Source organism: Podarcis filfolensis (genome assembly GCF_964270895.1).
Source record: "Podarcis filfolensis genome assembly, chromosome: 5".
NCBI lineage: Eukaryota > Metazoa > Chordata > Lepidosauria > Squamata > Lacertidae > Podarcis > Podarcis filfolensis.
This window is the reverse complement of record NC_139608.1, coordinates 27,451,953-27,469,539: the sequence shown is the minus strand read 5'-3', so window position 1 is coordinate 27,469,539 and position 17,587 is coordinate 27,451,953. Positions and strand designations below refer to the sequence as shown.

Below are 17,587 nucleotides of genomic sequence, written 5' to 3'. Positions count from 1 at the left end.
CCGCTGGAGCTGTGTAAAAACACACTAGATGGATGTACTAGATGTGTCACCTGACTTGGATTCCCTGGAATGAGCGAAATCAACGGGATGGTTGGAGTTCTTACTTGCCAGCTCTTGAACTGACACACACTATGTGTGTGGTAAGCCTAGTTAAACCAGCTTAAGCAATAATGTTAAGCAATACAGGAGTTTTCTCTTGTTGCTCTTATTTCTGTTTTCTTCTTCTTCTTTTGTTTTTTGTTTTAGTTACACAGCTTGTGTGCTCAGTAGTCCAGCACTAAATTCCTTTGGTAAATGCTGATTCCTTTAAAAGTGGGAACTCTCGTGGCTTTTAAATTTTTAACATCAGTCACATTATCCTCTAAATGCACATAATGGCTACACCGCAGACTGTTCCTGTGGCTGTAATAAACACTTTTTTAAAATACTGAATTTTAAATTGTAACCTGCCCTGGTATGGGTAATAAACAACAACAAGAAGAAGACCGATGATGGAAAGTACTTCTTCACACAATGCAGAGTAGTGAAACCTCTCCCACAGGAGGCAGTGATGGCCGCCATCTTGGATGGTTTAAAAAGAGGATTAGACAAATTCATGGATGAGAGGGCTATCAATGGCTACTGTCACATGGAAGATGGAACAAGCTATTTTTCTCCCGCTCTGGAGGGTAGGCCTCAGACCAATGGATTCAAGTTACAGAAGATTCCAACTCAGCATCAGAAAGAACAGTCAGAGCTGTTTGACAGTGGAACAGACTCGCAAAGGAAGTGGTGGACTCTCCTTCATTAGATATTTTTTTTACAGCAGAGGTGGTTCTTTACTTGAAATTCCTGCCTTGGACTAGATGACCCTCAGGGTCCCTTCCAACTGTAACATTCTGTGATTCTATGATAACAACAACACCACAAAATGGGAAGGGAGAATTTGAACACCTGAGAGGTGACTAATTGTAGAAGGCGGGTGGCTAGGATAATAATAATAATAATAATAATAATAATTTATCATTTATACCCCGCCCATCTGGCTGAGTTTCCCCAGCCACTCTGGGCGGCTCCCAATCGAGTGTTAAAAACAATACAGCATTAAATATTAAAAACTTCCCTAAACAGGGCTGCCTTCAGATGTCTTTTAAAAATAAGATAGCTGCTTATTTCCTTGACATCTGATGGGAGGGTGTTCCACAGGGCGGGCGCCACTACTGAGAAGGCCCTCTGCCTGGTTCCCTGTAACCTCACTTCTTGCAATGAGGGAACCGCCAGAAGGCCCTTGGCACTGGACCTCAGTGTCCGGGCTGAACGATGGGGGTGGAGATACTCCTTTAGGTATACAGGACTGAGGCCGTTTAGGGCTTTAAAGGTCAGCACCAACACTTTGAACTGGTTGGTTGGATAGAGGAGAGCATTGGATCATCAAGATGCTGGCAATGAAAAACAAGAAACAAATTACTTGCAGAGGAAACCTCTGCACATATATACTCAGAAGTAAGTTCCACTGGCATTCAGTGGAGCTGACTTCCAGGAAAGTGTGCAGCCTAAGGACAACAAGCAAGTCTAGAAAGCTGTTTATACTGAATCAGAGCATTGTCACAGTGGGTCTCCTGGGTTTCAGAGAGGAGTCATTTCCAGTTCTACCTGGAAATGCTAAGGACTGAACCTGTAGACCTTTTGCATGCAAACTTTGTGCTCCACCACTGAGCATCAGCCGTCCCCCCGACCTATGGCTCTTATAAACATTCCACACACACCCTAGCAGGTACACAAGTCAGCACACTGGCAATTGGCAACCCGAAACCGCTGGCATACTCATTCTACATATGAATGTGCCACCTCACACTGTGTGCTCCCATGCGATAGAGAGAAGACCGTTCGCGTGGACAACAATGCAGCTAAGCACTTTCCCCACGACCACTGTCAAGCCTGCTATGTCCCAAACTGAGTCTGCAACAAAACACTCTGCAGTAAAATTGCTTTAAAATATTTTCAAATACATAATAGTCAAACAATAATACACAACCTAGAACAGAAGGGGGTGTGTGCAGTGTGGTGTAGTGGTTCAGAGTGGTGGACTCGTAATCTGGTGAACCAGGTTTGCTTCCCCGCTCCTCCACATGCAGCTGCTGGGTGACCTTGGGCTAGTCACACTTTTCTGAAGTCTCTCAGCCCCACTCACCTCACAGAGTGTTTGTTGTGGGGGAGGAAGGGAAAGGAGAATGTTAGCTGCTTTGAGACTCCTTCAGGTAGTGATAAAGCGGGATATAAAATCCAAATCCAATGTGCTACCTTGACCAATATAGGGAGGCATATGTCTGAGATTCTAAAGAAGCATGTGGTCAGAAAAAGATGGGGTTTACAAAGAACCACCCAATTAGCAAGATGTTGTGCTTCATTTCCCTGTTCCCCTTCACCTATATGTTGCAACTAAATATGAAGATAGGGGGGGGGGAAACACACCCTGATGAGTAATGTTAATAACTGAGACTTTTGATTCAGTGATGTCTTAAGCACTGTAATATGCTATCTTCCAAAATGAAATCCAAATCAGCACCTATCAAAACAAGTGTTGTAGGGAAGCAGGTCTGAACTTATATATTATTTGCTTTCTTCTCCCTCCATAGGGCAATGAAAGGTAATTAGGTTTTGCACGAGTTTTAGAAGGAGAACGTGCTGGCAAAACAAACAAGAATGTTCCTGCTCCATCGAACCAGCTTAGGCAACCATGACTGATCAAGGCTGATTCACATGACCAATGGTGGCCATGTTTCTTTTCAGCTCATAATGGCTCATGGACCCTAGGATTGATTGGTACGTTTATCAAGAGGTGGGCCGTTTTGCACACCACTCCAAACAGATGTTGGGTCACAACAGAAGGCAAAACTGGCAGCTTTTGCTTGGAGAAAAGAAGACAACCCACTCATGGCAAGCAAGGAACCTGACTCATTAAAGGAAGGAAAGAGTAGTTCTCATGAGCCTGGTGATAGGTGACTGTCACAGACCCTCCAAGTGTCCCTATATTCCAGGGACATTCCCAGATATAGAGGAGCCGTCCTGGTTTCTGATTTGATCCCGGAATGCCCTGCTTTTCCTTAGGCTGTCCCTGTTTTCATTGGAGAAATGTTGGAAAGTATGGAATAGGATGTCCCTATTTTCACTGGAGAAATGTTGGAGGATATGTTGTCAGTTTGGAATAACTCCAAATGTGAGAAGACATTGACATGAAAAGCTGTTCCTGCTGAAATGCCCTCCTTTGCACGATGGTGAAAAGGTAACAGAGCTGCATCCTATTTTGCATTTGGCTACCCTACAACCACTTGTTTGTTTGGACAGGCAGCAAGCAGGCTTCAGGTGCAGTGTGTAAGGTGAGATCAGGGGTGCCAACTTGAGTAAAATATTGGAGGTGGGGCAGGTAAGCCCCACCTGACATAATCAGTCACATGACATGGTGCACACTCACCATTTGAATGGCAGTGCTCAGCAACTTGGGGGGTGCAGCCCCCCCAATATTTTATTGTGGGGGGCAAAGGGACCTCGGCCCCTAGGAGTTGACTCTATGGGTGAGATACTGAGGACAGAGCTGTGTGTGTTGCATGGATTGGATTGAATTGGCTGGCCACCACTAAGCTTTCATGCTGTCCTCGGATGCAGCGGGGGATGCTGTCATATCACCGATGTTGAAATAAGTTTTAACCGCAAGTCTGGTGAGCTTCAATATGTAGAACTGGAGGGGGTGTAATTATTTGCCCCAGGCAGAAAAATGTTTTCAGCCAGCTCTGAGGCATATGATTGATCAGCTGATTGTAGCATGAGGTGACGTGGGTGGCGCTATGCCTCTTGGGCTTGCTGATCAGAAGATTGTCAGTTCGAACCCACACAACGGGGTGAGCTCCCTGTTGCTCTGTCCCAGCTTCTGCCAACCTAGCAGTCCGAAAGCACACCAGTGCAAGTAGATAAATAGGTACCGCTGTGGCAGGATGGTAAATGGCGTTTCCGTGCGCTCTGGCTTCCGACACGGTGTCCTGTTGTGCCAGAAGCGGTTTCGTCATGCTGACCACATGACTCGGAAAGCTGTCTGTGGGCAAATGCTGGCTCCCTCAGCCTGAAGCGAGATGAGCGCCGCAACCCATATTCACCTTTGACTGGACTTAACCACCAAGGAGTCTTTTACCTCTACCTTTTACCTGTAGCACAAGTACTTACTGAGAACCCAAAATTAACTATCATGAAGATAATTTTAATATACCCAAAGTTCAGTATTTTTCAATGAGAGTGTTCACACATTCATCTGAGTCTCAGTCAAGTACGGAGTAATCCTGAGAGATCAAGTTTTGTACTTGCATGTGTGAATCAGACCAAACAGTTCCACATGCAGTCTAAGCCCATACATATTGACTCAGAAGGAAATACTGCTGCATAGAAATGACTAATATTAAACCTGTAACTCACAAAGGCAACTATCATGGCCCAGTATAGCTATAAATCAAGTAACACTTTGGAAACCTTCAAAGTTTATTGTGCCTTGGGATGTCAGAAAATCCATTCATGGTTTGGCATAAATGGTTTCTAATTATCTGTTAGTCTCAAGATCTTCCTGTAAGGAAGTATCCCATTATTTGAAAGGAACAATGACAAATTTAACAATAGTAGAAAGGAAATATTATTGTGACTGTAAAAAGCGTTCAAATAATTCCTATTTTTCTTTACCTAATCCAGAAAAAAAATGTTTAGACGCACTTAGGTTGTGCAACAGAGTATAATGAATATTGCTATTGGTTTTCAGTTAAATAATGGAGAGGCATTTCATGCCTTGGTCTACTGCAGAATATGGTGGGAATATCATTTTATCACTGACAGGGCCTTGTAAATCTCTCATAATTGGCTTCATGCATGAGTCTATTTGCAGGATCACAGCCAAAATGTGCATTATCATAAAACTATAATTACCTGGATAAGCCATTGACTAATGGGGAACAGTCCATGAAAATAAATTTTAGATGGTGGTTATGACTACAGCAGTTTATAATATGGGAGGGATATTATTTTCCCCATACAATCCCCATACAATTTCCCCCAATCAAATCAGAACCTCGCTTTCTTTCACAAATGATGCTCACATCATCCTTTTGCATTTCCTGTTTCTGTAAAGTAAATGAAAAGCTGAAGTTAACGAGGGACTCATCCATACATTACTTCCGATTGTGCCACACTCAGGCACAGTTAGGCAAACTCACAAAAAATGACGTAATTGTCTCAAAACATCATCAAGAACATTAAGAGGGGTGGAATTCTAAAACAAGTTAAAAAATAAATAAATCTGGCCTCTATGGAATAAAACGTAACACAGTTTAGGATTGTACCCTTCCCCATTGTACCCTTCCCCACAGTTGTACCTTGGATTACATATGCTTCAGGTTACGTACGCTTCAGGTTACAGACTCCGCTAACCCAGAAATAGTACCTCGGGTTAAGAACTTTGCTTGAGGATGAGACCAGAAATCGTGGCAGCAGCGGGAGGCCCCATTAGCTAAAGTGGTGCTTCAGGTTAAGAACAGTTTCAGGTTAAGAACGGACCTCCGGAACGAATTAACCTGAGGTACCACTGTATTTCAACAGAGGAATCCCCACAGAGCTCTTTTTCTACCCATTTTAGATTTATAAGTAAATGACATCACCCTGATTAACTGCTGACAAATTTTATGACATTTCCCACTGCCATTTCCCCCTGCTTGTACCAAGCAAAGGTTAGGTGAGACTGGATGTCAGTCAATTTGGCTGCAAACACTCTCTTACCATTTTTGAAAGGAATAAGGACAATATTCCTAACTGATGAACAAACGCAACAGCTAGCAAGATCTGACCAGTCTTTCCCAGTCTTAAACTGGGCATTACACAATCCCATTATGCTTGTTTGGCTACAGAATGAAGGGCTTTTTGCATACTGCAAATGTTCTTGCTTCTTAGCCTGTATTCTGAACAAACCATTTAGCAAATTAATAAAAGATGAAGATTGAGTAAGACTGTGGCAGCAAAGCAGCCATTAGAGTTACCACAGGGCAAACTGTTACCGGGAACCAATTTGCAAAACACCAATATTGTTTATGAAGATTTTTTAGTTTAGAGGTCAGATATGCATTCTCTTTGAGTGCTTGGAGTTTGAAGGTGCTTGCTAAGTTATGATTCCATATGTGCATCTCCTTTTCTGACTTGCCCTAGCATGTTTATTAGGCCGATTGGAACCGCTGGTGCATGTGTGTACAAAACAGGACCTTTCAGCCATTACCCTGAGGCTGCAAAATGACGTTCCTTTTACAATATAAGGAAGCCAATACAGTGGTACCTCGGGTTAAGAACTTAATTCGTTCTGGAGGTCTGTTCTTAACCTGAAACTGTTCTTAACCTGAAGCACCACTTTAGCTAATAGGGCCCATGGCTGTCAAGTGTCCCTTATTTGAAGGGACAGTCCCTTATTCCAGCGCCATGTCCCACTGCTGTCCCTTATTGATGGATGTCCCTTAAATGTCCCTTAAATGATATCCCTTAAATTTCAAAGGAAGCAGCTCCTCTCCCTCCCTCCCTCCCTGCCGGCCAGGGAGGAGCGAGGCTCGAACTGTGTTGCTTGGCTGTGTTGCTCACCCAATAAGAAGTCTAAGAACGACTGGGGGGGTGGAGCTTGCATACCTTGTGTGTGGCTAGTTAATGCAAGCCGAGGAGGTTTTTGAATGCTGGACGCCATTTTGTTGCACGTGCTGCTGCAAACTTTGCAGTGCAAAGCCAGGCCGGGGAGCCATCTTAAATTGAGGCTGCATAGGCCTTGTGGTGCATGTGATTCAGATTCTATTCAGTTGAACCTCTGGTTACAAAGTTGGTTGGACAGTGTTCTCAAAGCTACCAGCATGAGTTTGACCAGACTGCAGGAGGACAGGAAGACTGGAGTGCCTGGAACAGGTGAGGCTGCAGGTCCCTTATTTTGGCTGCTGGTCCCTTATTTTCAAATCTTTAAGCTGACAGCTATGATAGGGCCTCCTGCTGCTGCCGCACCGCCGGAGCCCGATTTCTGTTCTCATCCTGAAGCAAAGTTCTTAACCTGAAGCACTATTTCTGGGTTAGCGGAGTCTGTAACCTGAAGCGTATGTAACCTGAAGCATATGTAACCTGAGGTACCACTGTACAGGGCTGGATAAAAGCAACAAGAGCAGCTTAATGTATATAACACTTGAGATCATCTTGTTTTTCAGTGGCTATCCTGATGCTTCTGAGAAACCTGCTGGCATGGACTGGCTGGGTGCAGAGATGTGTGGGGAGGCACCAGCTGGGGAACCCCCAAGGAAACCCCCAAGGGAAGAAGGCTCAGGGCCAGGGGATTGGTGGTGCGAAGATGACGAATCGTCAGAGGGAGAAGAGGAAGCAGACTGAGAGCAGGAGGTGTCGGAAGCTGAAGAGGTAACAGGGTTCAGTGAGCAGGAAGAGTCTAGAACCAAAGGTAGAAGAGGAGGCTGGAAAGGAGAGGATGCAAGAGGCAGTGATGAGTCAGGCTGGTGAGGGAGCCAGGCTGTCCCCCACTCTACTGCAATCAGCTCTCCTCCCCTCAGTCTCCCAGAACCTGAAGAGGTATGAAGAGGGCGGAGCAAAGACAGATGAGATGATGGAGCCTCAGATTGCTTGGGAAGGAACTGGGGGGGGAGGGGAATTGGGGAGCTGTGGGAAGGCAGGGACCTTCAGTTCCCACTGCTGCTTCATAGGGGCAAGATTTACCAGGAAGAGTTGCTGTGCCCTCCTGAGCTGTCTTGTTTCTCTGAATAAAGAGTTAACTTCACCGTGTGAGTTATTGCTGACCTGCTCTTGGCACCCGCTCCTGACACCCACAAGCAGAGCATAAATGCTATAGCCCTCCCCAACTGTGATCCCGAACAAATGGTATTCAGAGGCAAAGTGCCTCTGAAGATTGAAGTTCCACATAACCTTAATTTGGTAGACCTATCTCCCATTACCAGTAATTTGACCCAGCGATGGCTCCAGATTGCCGCAGGCTCCTGGCAAAATGCCACGCAGCCAGCCCCCATAGCAGTCTCTCACACACAGGTGGTGGCAGAATCTCCTCTGCCTGGCCCAACTGAATGGGCTGCCAATTCGTTTCTGGGCCTAAGTCAAAGTGCTGGTTTTGACTTATAAAGCCTTAACAGGCTCAAGCCCTCAATAGCTTGAGGAACACCCCTCCCCATATCAATCAACCCGGACTCTGTGATTATCATCTGAGGTCCTTATTATTATTATTCATTTATTGAATAAAAATAAAATAAAAACAACAACCCAATAACCCCCCCCCAAAAAACCCCACATTTTAAAAGGGCATAGGATGTCAATCAAATCAACCAAAGGCCTGGTTGAAAAGGAACGTTTTTGCCTAAAGGTGTATAATGAAGGCACCAGGCGATCTTCCCTGGGGAGAGCATTCCACAGATGGGGAGCCACTGCAGAGAAGACCCTTCCTCGTGTTGGACATCTCAAGGATGCACACAAGGAAGGGCCTCAGAAGGTGATCTCAGGGTCTGGCTAAGTTCATATGGGAAGAGGCAGTCCTTGAGGTATTGCGGTCCTGAGCCATTTAAGGTTTTATAGGTCAAAACCAGCACTTTGAATTGGGCCTGGAAACTAACTGGTAGCCAGTGCAGTCAGACCAGGATCAGTGTAATATGCTCAAACCATCTTGCCCTGGTGAGCAACCTGGCTGCTGAATTCTGCACTAGCTGAAGGTTCCGAACTGTCTTATCCTTGAGGTTACCAGAGCATAGACAACAGTAGCTAGGCTATCCCTGCCCAGATAAGGGCGTAGCTGGGCCACCAGCTGAAGCTGATGGAAGGCTCTATGGGCCACTGAGGCCACCTGAGCCTCAAGCGACAACAAAGGATCCAGGAGTACCCCCAAGCTAAGAACCTGCTCCTTCTTCTTCTGCCTCTTCTGCAAGAGGTCTGCTCTGCAGGGTGGCAACATGAGAACGGGCCTTTTCTGCTGTGGCTCCCTGCTTGTGGAATGCTCTCCCCAGGGAGACTTGCCTGGCTCCTTCATTACTTATCTTTAGGCGCCTGGCAAAATCTTGCCTCTTCTCCCAGGCCTTTCACTAGTTAAACAATCCATGGCCTTTTAAACTGTGTTGGGGGGAGGTAATTGGTTTGATTTGTTATGTAGTTTTGTGTTGTTTATATTGTATACCACCCTGTGATCCTTAGATGAAGGGTGGCATATAAATTAATTAAATACATAAATAAATGATAGACACAGCAGCTACTTGCCACGTTTTTCCTCTGGGCAGCAGTGGCTATTCCTACCACCTGTTGGTGTTGGCTTGCCTGCTTCGAAAAGCTAATGAGTGAATGGAGGCAGCAAGCCCCAGTAGTCAGCACACGGTACCTCTTCTGAGCTATTTTTGCAGGTAATTTGCCCAGGCAACCAAGTGAGCAGTAATGGGAACTGGGATCAGAAACTGCAGCTAATTTGCTCCCCCCCCCCTTTCCCCTTATTGTGTGCCAACCCTCTGTCCAGGAGAGAACGAGACCCTGGCAGAAGTGGCACAGCACTGTGTCGAAGAGGGGTGTTTTGCCAGATCTTTCTGGGTGGGCTGATTCCATTGCCACCAAAACCCAGAGAAAGAAGGCAGGTAGGGGGTTGAAGCTGTGGGGAGACAGGTCAGGAGTTGACAGGGAACCCAGCAATTGCCAAACAATACCAACCACTGGCTCTGATTTATCCAATCCCCTAATCAATCAATGATAGTGGCCATCTCCACATCCTGTGACAACCAATTGCACAAATTAACTTCAAATCTGTTTAGAATTATTTTATTCTGACCATCCTAGATCCCCATTGCTCAGTGATTTGATTGGATTACATTGTGTTTCTAGTATTGTGAGGGATACAATATTGTTATATCCACTGTCTCAGCACCGTGTTTATGTACATTCCTGTCATTTCTTCTTAATCATGCTTTTTCTAAAACACTCTCTCTCTCTCTCTCTCTCTCTCTTTCACACACACACACACACACACACACACACACAGACAGCTTTACAATTTCCTTGCTCGGAAGCTTCCCCATTCCCCTGTTCATTTTGGATATCATTATTCTTGCAGGATGAGCCTTTTATGGTGTCCTGTTGGTTTTCAGGCTATCCAAGGGGCTCTTTTGATCCTTTAATGCATTCAAAACAGATAATGTCTTGTTCTATTGGGGAAGGGCTGTAGCCTAGCAGTAGAGCGCCTGCCTTGCATGCAGATGGTCCCAGATTCAATCTCCAGCATCTATAGGTAGGGCTGGGAAAGACCTCTGCCTGAAACACTGGGAAGTTGCTGCCCAATCAGTGTAGGCAATACTGAGCTGGGTGAACCTATGTTCTGCCTAAAGACAACTTCCTATGTTCCTATATGCCACTATTAGGACACCTCTCCTCCTACTCATCTTCTGCCTTTTCCCATCCCATGTCTAGATTTATGAAAAGGCATCATCTGTTGGAACCTTTGATGCCCTTGCAGCATGCACAGATCAGCTAAATTTTTCAGCATAAGCAAATATTCTCTCGATGCGCAGCATCTGGGGCAGCTGAGCTGCAGTGAGCTGACTTGGAAAAACTCGAGCATTTCAATGTCCACACTGCAGTGTTTAATTCCATTATTACACTTTTAAAAAATTAAATATATATGGTTAAACAGTTTTCACAGGCGCGGGCTTGTAGTTTAGGGTTAAGGATCCGAAGAGTAAGGCCTTTCAAACCAGCGAACGACGCACATCTCACAGTTAAATGAATAAATCTGAGAGAGGACAATTTATGCCAGTGGCTCATTCAATCCAGTACAGCGATCTTCCTTCTGACTCTACTACATAAAATCTAACTTTCACCAATTAAACCCTTGTTAGGGGTGCTTGCATGCACGCAGGGTCTATTTATAGGTCCTCTCTGACTCACGAGCATTCTTTAGAGTGCCACTCGATCGTGCTGCAAAAACATAGCAGCACAGCAAAAGTTTGCATTATACATGTTTCAGACTGAATTTTATCAGTTTCTTGTCAAGTACCACACTGGCTTTCAAATATGGCATCTCATTTACTACTTATATTCAAAACAGCCCAAATGATGGGGAGGGCTAAATACATAATTTCAGGAATATATCTACTGTCTTCTCCTCCTCCTCTTTGTTGTTTATATAACCATTTAAACTTGCAAACTACTTGACAGATATAATTGTCTTAACAACAGCGCTGCAAAGTCCGGGCCTTCCATTGACCTGCAACATCCTATAATTGCAAATACAGATGGGGCGAGAGGTTTAGAGCAGAATAGTTGCCACATTTGACTTACTATCAAAGCCATTTTTCCCCTCTTGGTTACAGGGCTCTCTCACCATTGTTCTGATGCCAGAAAAGAATCTTGCCTGAGTGCGTAGGGAGTATTTATGGGAATTTATACAATGATTCCATTTTGCTGTGCACTACTCATCTGATTCAGTGGCAGCCAGCCAGACCTTTGCAATCACTTTGCTTTCACAGTGACACAGACATTTTCATCCTCGCTTTATAGCGGGAAGCCTTTTATCATTTTTGATAGTTTGCAGAAGCATGTGTCTCCTGTTTCTTACAGTTAAGCAGAAAGCAATTTTTCACAATTTCACTTTCGCCATACTGGTTATGGAGCTAATCTTTCTGGTTTGTGCCATGTTGCTTTACATTTTTCTGCTTCCCTTTCCAATTCCATCTATGTGAATTTCATAAAAGTGCATTATCCACACATGACAATCTAGATGTGTGATGCATGCTATTACTACACAGGAAGAGTAGAACAGTCCTTTAATAGGATTAAAGGTAAAGGACCCCTGACCGTTAAGTCGTGTCACAAACGACTCTGGGGTTGCGGCGCTCATCTTGCTTTACTGGCCGAGGGAGCCGACGTTTGTCCACAGGCAATTTTTCTGGGTCATGTGGCCAACATGACTAAGCCGCTTCTGGTGAAACCAGAGCAGTGTACAGAAACGCCATTTACCTTCCTGCCGGAGCGGTACCTATTTATCTACTTGCACTTTGACGTGCTTTCGAACTGCTAGGTTGGCAGGAGCTGGGACCGAGCAACAGGAGCTCACCCTGTTGCGGGGATTCGAACCGCCGACCTTCTGATAAGCAAGCCCTAAGTTCTGTGGTTTAGACTACAGCACAAAACAGCATTTTAAAATAGATTAGGATCAGCCTGTGGCAGCATAATTACAATGACTAACCAGCAAAATACTTGAGTCCACCTCTATCCTCTTTTCAACTTTATTTAATTTTTCTATATTTCTACGGTCCCCTAATAACATGTGACCTCTGGGTGGCTCAGATAGAATTTTAAAAACCACAACATTAACATACATCCTCTGTCTGTTTAAATTTCTGCCTTACAGTAAGAAGCCATTGGAATGTGATAACACATTCTTGTTGCAACACCTGTGTTTTGCTGAAGCTGCAAACACCCTACACCTTTAAAGAAAATCTGAAGCACATTTTCTGTTCAATGAATTCCGAGAGCTGTAGTTTACCCCTCTGAGAAGTATAATTCCCAGCAACCTACAGGGCCCAGAATTATTTGAGGGGAGTGGAATATGCTTTAAAGGTATAGGGTGTGTGCAGCTCCTGTGCTTTACTTGGTATGCATGTTTGGAGAATGTGAAGAAAGAAGAGAAGGATCAGGAAAGCTGATCAGAGGGCTGCAAGGCTCTGCAAAAACTATTCATATAAGTGTGCAATGGATACAGTTAAATGAGGAAAGATGTTTAAAGCCATGTTGATGGGTGATGATGCTCAAATTATTTTTTGCATTCCCTGCATCTGAAATATATAAAGCTACATTGGTGAAAAAGTTAATGCATTAAACACACACACACACACACACACACACACACACACACACACACACGTGTTTTAATGTGTGATAGCAAGATCCAGCAGTGATACCTTCTAGAATAAAAAGTGCTACCCGTGCTACTTGTGAAAAACGCCCATCCTTTCTCAGCAAAGAGGGATGGGATTTTGCAGGAAGAGCTGCTCGCCAAGAGATGAGGGAGGGAAAATTCTCTTTCTATTTTTAACTTGTTCTTTAACCCCTGGCAGTGAGTGTCCTCTTGCACAGCATAGGATCTCTGTGTCTCTGAATCTTTTTTCTCCACTAGTATGTTAACAGTGTGATCCTATACATGTCTGCAAAAAAGTCCTCCATGGGCTTATTTGTGGGAGAGTGGGTGCAGAATTGCAGCCAGTCTCAGTCTTTAGCTGCAGTAAAACCCAATTCCATCAGCTGACCAACAAAATAATTGTTTTGCATCATGTTCTTCTTTAAAAAATGCTATTTGCTACTTTTTCAGTTTTTTCATGTGGGAGCAAAGATAAATGCTAAGTTTGATTTAACACTCCATTTTGGGGATTTGATATAATTATATTAGGCCATAATTTTTCTTGATCTTGCATTCAACGTTTGTGTTTTCATATATGAGTATAGAAAAATGTGGTTTCTTGGTCTCAGCTAAAAATTTAACGTTGACCTGAGGCAAAGCCCTGAGACACTGGTATGAAGTAGCCCAAATGCCATGGAAAATAAAGTGTGTGTGTGTGTGTGTGTGTGTGTGTGTGTGTGTGTGTGTTTAGAGGACTGTGAAGAAAGAAAGAGGGAAGAAGCTGTTAATATTTTTAATTCCAAGAACAGTACGTATAGACATTTCAGTAAGACAGCTATTATTTTAAGATAAGTCATCAGGCTATTTAGGGACATAAATATAGATTCAAGTACATGCTTTCAGGCACCTTTAGTTTGAAAATGTCTTATGTGTCCTCTCCAACTCTACAAACAAAGGTCTTCTTTCTCAGCAGGATTTCAGCTCCTGTATTATTTTTAATAATTGCCACTCATACAAGTAAGCTTTCTTTTGTTACAGTTGTACTAGAACCATTTTAATTGTGGTGCATTTCACCCCTGATATTTCTCTTTCTCTCTCTGTCTCTTTCAGACATAACATTTTCTCAGAGCGACTCCTTATCACGAAACTTTCAAATGAAGGCTGCTAGTATAGGAAGCTCTTTTGCTTGTATCAGATTGCCATCTAGACCAGGCTTAATCTGCAATTTTCTCTACAGTGCTGACAAAACATTCTAGATAATTGCATGCACATATAAATCTCATGGCAAGAGGGCATACACATAGTAGTTTTAATGATCCTTTGCTTGGTGGCCGTATTGCATGAGGCTGTCCAGGAAGTTCCATTGGTCCTCCAAAGGCTACAACTTTAACATTTGCTATGTTCCTATAGCCAATGAAAGTTGGACAGTTGCATCATGACTGCAAGACCTGCATCTGCAATGGAAGACACCATTTTGCTCTGTGGCATGTACCAGTGACAGCAAAACGAGTTGTCGGAAGAAAACAGCTCTGAGTGTCTGCATGCAGAGATGACATATAACAATTAACACTGTTACCTATTAGCATGCAAAAACCTTAACCGTAATTTGGCCACACTGTCTCGCTTCTACCCAATAAACACAGACAAAGGCTCTTACTTGGGAGCAAGAAAGAGATATTTATTTAGGCAAGTAATGGAACAGAGTTGGCAGCAGACATAGAGCTCAGGGGACATGATTCAGGAGTTCAGGAATAAGGCAAAAAGTTCATCAATAGATGGAAATGACAATGGTGTCAACTCTCCATGCCCTGCCTGCCAAGCTTTTAAAGATGAGGAATGGCACACTCACTTGCCAAACTTACTCAAACTAGCGGGGATATCAGGATTACAAATGTGTGCTCTGTTAGGGTGAGTGGGTTCAGTCTAATCTGCAAAGACAGTACCTGGTTCTAGGTGACAGGATTGCACCCTGCTGTTCACATTCCTATTTATTCACTGCTGCCTCTGTCTCCACTGGGGCTCTCTGCTTTGCAGGAAGGCCCTCCTTCCAAAGAGGCAGAGGTTGGGGCAGAAGAAGGAGCTCTTCCCTCCTCCAGCTCAGGTTCCCGCCATTCAGCACCTCCTCTTGCCGATCCAAACTCAATCGCAGCAGCACTCTGGGTCTTGTGACACACACAGTTCTGTGTGTAATATGGGCATACTGGGAAGGCTTCATAGGAGGAGGTAGAGTTATCAATTTTCCTATATACATAAAAATCTAAGGCTGCCATCACGCTTCAGTTTATGTGGCCAATGGTTTGTGTGGCCATGCCAACTCCAGCATGACGATAAAATGGCAGGCGGGCAAATAAGCAAGAAGTGCAAGTTACCCAGGTGAGCTGCTTAATGGAGGGAGGTTGGCAAAGTGCTTTCTGAAGTGTGTTCACGCTCCTTTAAATGCAGCCGAGGCAAAGTTTAACGGAGGGGGAGAGGCACATAAAGGGGTCTGCCAAACCCCTCTGAGGTGCCTTCCCCCCATTAAACATGGCTACAGTGAGGCATGTGATTTGGAGGAGACTGTCCTATGGACAGTGGTGAATTAATGGAAACTTGCTATCCATATTGACAGTATGGTTGAGTCTGCAGAAGCTTTTCTTGACATACTCCCCCTCCCCCATCATTTTTGGTGCTTTATATGCTTGCCCCTCACCCTTTCTAAACCAGTGCAAGACTATAATCTGTGCATCCTAGGGATGAGGAACCTGTGGTCCTCCAGAGGTTCTTGTATTTCCTCATGGCCTTTCCCACAGAGACACTCTGCTTGCAAGCCTGGGCCTCCTCTTTTATTCTGTTAACACCTAGAACCAATGAGTGCCCCATAGGTAACATTGGGAAATTTATTTTTTTCTGCTGTGAAAGTCCCAGTTTGTATCCTCCTTATAATTGGAAGTAAACCTAAAATAACTTTTTAAATGTAGGACTACTGCTACCCACCCAGCTATGACAAATAGCAAGTGATCACACACAATCTCCACCTCCACTGTTATCCATAAATTGTTTGCGAGAGAAAGGTGCACACCTGAGGGACAAAAAGTTCTGGTAAGAGTGCCTTCAGGAAGCTGGTGGAAAATCAATGGTGTTGACTGCAAGAAGTGGGGAGGGGTGTGCAATACCCACAAGCCCTTTCAGAGCTGGGAAGTGTACAGAAAAAGGGCAATCAAAGTGAAAAAGAGGATGAAGCAACTTTACTATGAGGAATGGTTAGAACATTTGGAGTAAGCAGTGGACTTAATATAGCTTATATAAGATTGGAGAAAGTCCCTCACTTGTAAGACTAGGTTTTGGGGCCTAGGCAGTGAAGCTGAATGTTGGAAGATTCAGGACAGAAAAAAACAATGTACTTCTTCACATAGCACATAGATAAGCCATAGAATTCTCTCACGCAAGATGTAGTGATGCCCATCAACTTGGGTGGCTTTAAGAAAGGTATAGACAAATTAATGGCTGCTGGCCATGATGGCTATGTTCTGTCTCCATTGTCTGAGGCAGTACTGTATGTTCTGAATTGTGCTTAAGTCCTGTTTATGGAGTTCCCATAGGCATCCAGTTAGCCACAGTGAGAACAGGATGCCAGGCTACATGGACCCTTGGCCTGAGCCAGCAATACTTTTCTTATGTCATTGATGAGGAGTTGCTTGTGATCGACAGGAACATTCCAAGGCAGTGATTAGAACCTGAAAAAGGAAGAGACACTTAGAATGAGTGAGAGGTCATGAGGCATGGCAGTTAAGAGTCTAGGAGGAAAGAAATTAAAGTGAAAGAGAACAGGAAAATATAGAGAGACTTTTCAGTTTAGTGTCAGTTTAATATTTGGATGGGAATATTGGTTCATTGATAAAACATTTACTTTTCAGTTCTTTCAGAACTGCAAACTGGTTATTTGCTAACAATTGATACAATTGCCTCTTCAATGGGTCTGAATTATTGTGAAAATAAGAAATATTGAGGGCCATATTACCAAAGTCTGCCCCAGGTCGGATAGTATGCCACTGTTGCCATTTTAGGATTGTTAACTTTCATCTTCTGTTGGTTTTGCTTAAGAGGCAGAATTTCAGATCTTCACACCAGGAAGAGATTAAAAGTCTTGAATATATATTTGCATGTACTGTGGGTGTTAAACGCCCAGGGCCTCCGTCTACCGCTCTAGTTGCCAACATGTAATTCTGACCTCAGGCAAACATCCTGTACAGTTCTGCATGAAGGAGCTGGGATGAAGCCCATGCGTTTCTTTACCTACCGTTTTCTAGGCTACAACATTTCGCAACATCAAGAGCCTGGAGGCACAGATGAAGCGCGCATCTTTAACCATACTTCTTCCAACACGCGTATTGCAACATTTCATGCCATATATGGTCACGGGACGGGAGTTGTCCCTCAAAGTGTGAAAAATTGAACATTTGTCTCTTGTCCCCCCTGGATCTCCCGTTGACGGCATGAGGCTGCTCTTTCGGCGGGAAGACCCTTACGTGATGCATGGGGGAAGAATATTAAACGGGAGGATGGCGTGCTTGAGACTCCGCATCCCTGACACGCAGGAGGCGGGCACTCGTGGGCCGCTATGAGCGCGCGGGCGCCTCCTGACCAACCGGCCTCCCCCCCGCCCCGCTCGCTCGCGCGCCCGCCGGCCTCCCGCGCGCCCAAGCCCTT

At 44.4% G+C, this 17,587-nt stretch overlaps 1 long non-coding RNA gene across 1 annotated transcript; it reads right to left on the bottom strand.

Moving 5' to 3' along the window:
* Positions 1–14,558: 14,558 nt before the first annotated feature.
* On the bottom strand, positions 14,559–17,530 carry LOC310762651. The gene is made up of 2 exons (XR_014548107.1): positions 17,178–17,530; positions 14,559–16,614 (listed from the first exon to the last, which is right to left on the bottom strand). It is a non-coding gene; the product is annotated as an uncharacterized lncRNA (long non-coding RNA).
* Between the last annotated feature and the right edge of the window lie 57 nt (positions 17,531–17,587).